Source organism: Athene cunicularia, assembly GCF_003259725.1.
Source record: "Athene cunicularia isolate RWA chromosome 8 unlocalized genomic scaffold, athCun1 chr8_part1, whole genome shotgun sequence".
In the NCBI taxonomy this organism is placed as follows: Eukaryota; Metazoa; Chordata; class Aves; order Strigiformes; family Strigidae; genus Athene; species Athene cunicularia.
Genome location: NW_020799109.1, coordinates 2,800,749 through 2,806,748, shown reverse-complemented (window position 1 = coordinate 2,806,748; position 6,000 = coordinate 2,800,749). Strand labels below are relative to the sequence as shown.

General features: G+C 44.0%; 1 protein-coding gene across 2 annotated transcripts in view; it reads right to left on the bottom strand.

Moving 5' to 3' along the window:
- The window catches only part of ITGB3BP (integrin subunit beta 3 binding protein), a 33,167-nt gene that overhangs the window by 3,657 nt on the left and 23,510 nt on the right, over positions 1 to 6,000 (bottom strand). The window lies entirely within an intron of this gene.

The window sequence follows — 6,000 nt, the reverse complement described above, 5'->3', positions numbered from 1 at the left end:
CTCAGCGAGGGGCGGCCTCCCCAGTGCCGAGCCCAGGGCTCAGATCCCTTCCCTGTCCCTGCTGGCCACGCCAGTGCTGACACCAGCCAGTATGCCGTTGCCCTCCTTGGCCCCCTGGGCACACTCTGGCTCATTCTCACCCCCCCAGTCCCTCTCTGACCGGCAGCTCTCCAGCCACTCCTCCCCAGGCCTGTAGCCCCCCTGGGGGTTGTTGTGGCCCAAGCAGAAGTCGCAGTACTCTTAGCATCTGCTGCTCATACTGCCTTTTGCTTCCACCACCACCCAAGGGTGAAGAGAGAACTCAGTCGCTTTACGTTAAACATACCGAGAACCACACACAGATATTTACAGTGGCTTAGACCTAAAAAGCCTCCTGCTGCGTGGAGAGGGGCTGGGTACCAACCTATTGGGAGCGAGGCCCCAGAGCCACGGGTGGTGGTGCAACTCCCCGGGTGTCACACGAGGCAGAGGACCTGCCTGGGGGCCTGACGGGAGGTGCCAGTGACATTACTTGGAGCTCACACAGACCAAGCTGGAGATCTGTCCTAAGCTAAGTCTCGTAAGCTTACTCCATTAAAAAGGCATCCGATTCAACTGTGCCTCAGGTACAACTTTTCAGCCTTATACCTAGTAAACACCCTTTGTTTACACAAATTATCATCAAAAAATACCACTAACTACCGCTTAAAATAGCAAATTGTTCAATGAAGTATGACAAGTAATAGAAAAAGACTGCAATTTAATTACCAGTTGGTTTCTTTGTACTAAGTGCAACTTTCCAGTTCAGTCCTGATGAAGCCTTTAATCCCCAATTGCAGCATTCTGACGATGCAGTACTCAAAGAACTGGCAACCATGCCAAGAGCTGCGTTTCACTCTGAGAAGCTGTCTTAAAAAAAAATGTAAGCTGCCCAGATTCATATAAAACATCACTAACTCGACTTTCTTTCCAAATATATACCATGACATTTTGACAAAACAGGCCTATTTATAGTAATATTTATCCAGATGGCAATAAGATTTAGATACTGAAATAGTATGATTTAGTACTCATACACTCCAAAAACTTACTATGTTTGTTTGTAGCAATTTCAGCCTTTTTGGTTTCTTTTCTTAGGTTTTTTGTGGGTTTTTTTGGTGTGTGAGCTAATGAAGATCATGAGTTGCTCTAAAAAAAAAATCCAAACCCAAAACCCCAACAAAGCCCTACCAACCCTTCTCACTCTTGATATTTTTATGTGCAGAACTTCTAAGGAAGTTAAACTACATTAAAGCAAAGAGAACATTAGCAAAACTTCCGGATGAAAATCTGTTGTGACTGGAGCAGCTGGGAGATGCCCAGAAGGACGCTTGGGCCGCAGCCGGAGGCGGCACAAAACCTCACCCTGCGCGGGAGGGTTGGGAGGAGCCTCCCTGCCCTTTGCCACGGTGTCTCCTGTCCCCAGCCCACAAAAAGCATTAAAAGGGCAGAATCTTCCCAAGTTTCTTTTCCCCTCCTACTCCCACCGCCATTCTTTCCCAAGTTTGACTGCTCTAAAACATTTACAGATCTAAAAAGCAGAGAGAAAAAAAATGTTCACCTGTCAGGTGATATAAAACCAATCTTCTACTAAATGTGCCAGAATAATTTTTCTCCACCTCAACCACAGTTAAAACCTTCAGTCTATTCATTACTGTCTTTTTATAGTATTTTTATTTAATAAAACCTATTAAGACTACCATACAAATCTCTTTACTTATGCTTTTATCTTTTAACTGATCAATTTTTATATTGCTGACATCCCTTCTTCACCATTTGCTCATTTAAAAATTCATAGTATATGAGCTATGTCTCTGGAGAAAACGTCTATAAAATTTGTTACAGCTGGCAAATGTGTATGAGTCAGTGATAGCACATGACTAAATGCTTCACAGAAAATAAAATTTGTTTCTGTAGTAAGCAGAACTGTTTAAATGTTATTTATTTTTATGTTTCAAAGAAAATATATTGTGAAGTGCTGCATTGATTTAATACGCAACAATGTCTGTGTACACGCTGTACAAGGAAAATTTATGAAACCTTTGCACAACTCCTTTAATTGAATTTTCCAAATCTCTCACCACACACAAATAATCAATATCTTCTGCAGAGAAAACCAGTCAGAATTATTACAGTCTTTCTTTTCAATTTTGTTGTCATCAGCACATACAGAGCACCTGGATATTTGTAATGTCTGGATAGCAAGTTATTTACACCTCTTAAACATATAATTGCTACTAAGTGAGTCCAAACTAATGTTTCTTTTCTTTTTTATTTAAAATAATTATATTCATGGGAGAAAGCAGTATTTATTCTCATGTAGGAGTTGTTACATGTAGCTGTTGAAAGAACTACAATTCTTTTTAATTTTTCATTAAGCTTAATACTCTAAAGCCTAGATCCACTAGAATTAAACATTAATAGCTACTGCGTCCGAAAAAAGGTACGTAGGAAAATAGAGTATAAACACAAGTGTGAAATTCATGAACAAGTGTGGCTGACACCTAAATATAAAATGCAGGTTGACAGTTCTATATGTATATACGTCTGAGGTCTATAGTCATATGTCTCATGTGCATTTCTGTATCTGCCACAAAAGTTAATAGCTTAATATTTCATCTACATAGCAGAGGATGTTAAATCACTGGAGAGGTTTGTAATTTGCCCCTTTCCTCCCATCCAAAAAGCTTATGCCTGTGACCTCAGACCCAGATACTTCTCAAATCCCAGGTTGTATTTTAAAACACTCACTCTGAGGGTGTGGGTACAACCCGACAGACCCATAACCTGCCGGGAAAGAGACGTGGCATTGGGGGGTCAAAGAGAAACCTGCCCACCAGCTCCTTTCTCCCCCGCAGCAGACAAGATTACTCGCTCGTCCTAGGAAAAGCAAACGCATTGCAGACTTTGGGTACGAGGCAAAGAGGGCTTTGGCACCTCTTCTAGACTGTAAAGGACTTTGCACGGTTACAAACTCAGAAAAGACCCGCTTGCACAGGATGAGAGAAGAGAGACGGTCAGATTTCACCAGCTTTCAATCCACACAGCACAAATTAGAACACAACACACTCCTCTAGATGCATTTTGGGGCAGTCTCACAAGGAGTTTTGACTGTAAACGCAGGAGGGCAGTGCCATTTCTCCAGGTCTCTGCATGGGGACATTTGAAATAACAGGAGTAAACGAAACTGGTGAGCTGCACTAAGTCTATTGTGCACACACATACTCACATGCTCAGCAGTGAGCTAGTCTTAATTCACTTTGCTTAATGCAGTTTCATTTGCAAGTGTTCACACTGAGGTGGAACTTAAAAACGTAACTGAGATTAACTTCCGCACGTCTAAGAGGAAGACAAAGCCTTTGAGCAGAAATACAGACAGATCAGCTCTGGGGGCACCAACATCAGGACATGGACTTGCTCGAGTGGGGCCAGAGAGGCCACGGAGATGCTGGGGGGGCTGGAGCCCCCCCTGTGAGGACAGGCTGAGAGTTGGGGGGTTCAGCTGGAGGAGAGAAGGCTCGGGGGAGACCTTAGAGCGGCCCCCCAGGGCTGAAAGGGGCTGCAGGAAAGGGGGGAGGGACTCTGGATCAGGGGCAGAGGGACAGGACGAGGGACAAGGGTTTTAAACTGACAGAGGGCAGATTTGGATGAGCTATAAGGCAGAAATTCTCCCCTGTGAGGGGGGTGAGGCCCTGGCACAGGTTGCCCGGAGAAGCTGTGGCTGCCCCCTCCCTGGCAGGGCTCAAGGCCAGGTTGGACGGGGCTTTGGGCAACCTGGGCTGGGGGAAGGTGGCCCTGCCCGGGGCAGGGGGTTGAGCTAGATGTTAAGGTCCCTTCCAACCCAAACCAGTCTGGGATTTTATGACTCTCTGATCTTCCACACAGAAGAGCAGATGAACAAGGCAAGGCTCCCTCCAGCATCATATAAACGAAGTTATGATTTCTTGGAGTTGTCTCAGCAGCGACCTAGCACATAACACTCAGAGGGCACACTCATTTCCATCGGCTGGTTTCAGCTCCCAGGAACCATCTACCAGCTAGGCATGTGCGCACAATCTCCCTCTTTAACCTCTGCCGTTCACCAGCACCTTCAGGGCCAAAGTCATGCCAGTCACAGCAACCGCTCTCGAGGAAATCCTGCAAAGTGCTGCCAGGCTGCAGCCCCTCCGGGCCACCTCTGGCCACGAGAAGTCTTGGCCCAAGGGTTCTCTGTCCTGGAGTAAGGCAGGTACGGACTCCACACTGCACCTGCCTCACAGATCTGGGCTGTGTAAGCGCCGGCTCTGGCCCACGCAGCCTTGGGCACACAGGCTTTCCGCTGCGAGGTTGACTGAACCTGAATGCAGTGGATTAGCAGGCTTCAGAGGGTATTTTCAGGCCTTCAGAAAATATTCATTCTTAATTCAATTTCTCTCAGTTTTGCAGCCTGTCTGACTAGGCCAAGACAGTTCTGATGACCATCAGCTCTCTTCCAAACACTGTGTAGGGGCATTAACTTAGAGCAGACATTTCTGATGTGTGGCAAAACACCAAACCTGGCCTTTAGTGTTAAGAATTGAAGTAAAGCGTATTGCTTGCAAACACAAGCTCTAAATCGCCATCTAATAATAATCTATTTGAAAAAATGTCCTTCAGTATCATCTTTTTTTCTTTTTTTTTTTTTTTCTTTTTTTTTCTTTTACAGATGATGTACAGCACAAAAAGGCTGCTGGAGAGATCTTTTGCTGGAAAGAAGCCTAGGATTTAACTGCAAGGACCTTGGTAAAACTAAGGAACTGCTGTTTGTGTCAGCATTAGCAGCTTTTCCCAAACAGATTGAAAACATGGAAGAACTGAATCTCAGAAAAGCCTCTATCACAAATGCCTTGAAGTGGGGCTTGCACAAACAACAGTGTATGGTTCATCCTTGCAGTCAGCTCTTTACAAAAGAGCCCTACAAACCTGTTACATAAAAAGGCCTTTCCCAACACCAAGGTTCAACCCTCTGTCCATCTCATCATTTCCCTGAAAAATGAATATTTGCTGACAGTTTGCTCTCAAGGAATGGAAACTCTGGGAAGAAACAGTTTCTGAATAAGTTAATTCAGTTCACTTAATAAACATCTGCTTAGCCAGTTCAAGAGACTTACTTTTCCCAGAAAAGGTTTAATGACATTTCTTCCCTACAAATGAATACAAAATTGGGCTGAGAAAAACCCCCAAATGTTTTTTAGGTTAATGTTTTTACAGTCAGAAAAATCCACAGACCTGTTCCTGAAAACATACATCTGAAGTCTGATGTATTCCCCTCTTCCCCAGAAGATCCCAAAGCAGGAGGAAAGATATAAGTGGGAGACAGACACCCGAGTATGTCCGAAGGGCAACAAATTTATTCTACTTCATTTGAGGATGATGTAGAAATATATTGTAAACTGGAATTACCCTCACTCACAGCAACCCACCAGCAGCCCAGACCCGAGCTATTCAGTTGCCTGTACACAAACACCAATACAAAGTTCAAACTCAAACTGACATGAGTTGAGATAAATGGTGGGATATTGTATTCTTACCATTTTAGCTGTTTTGAGAAGGAACTCTGCTTATTAAGGAGGCGTCTATATTTTGCAGTGTTTCCGAAATGGGATTTGATGTGTCACCATATATAGCCAGCCTTCAAAAAACTGGATTGGCGAGGGGGAATTTGGTATTACTTGGTCCCTAATCTCTCCAGCTTTGCTTTCATTTGTTATTTCAAGTGAAAAATCCATCTAGCTAACCCTGATCTAGTCTCTTGGAAAGCCACCACTACTGTCGCAAAGAGTGAAAACTTCAGTCACTTGTATTAAAATCAGCCTGAAAGTTAGGAATGTTTAGAACTGAAATTAAAGGGATGATCATCTTTGCCCATGGGCTTGGCTGGATGAACAGCACCACAGAAAAGAAAGTATTTTTTATTTCATTACAAGATACAGGCTGAAAATAGTTTTCCTTATCGCTGCAAGT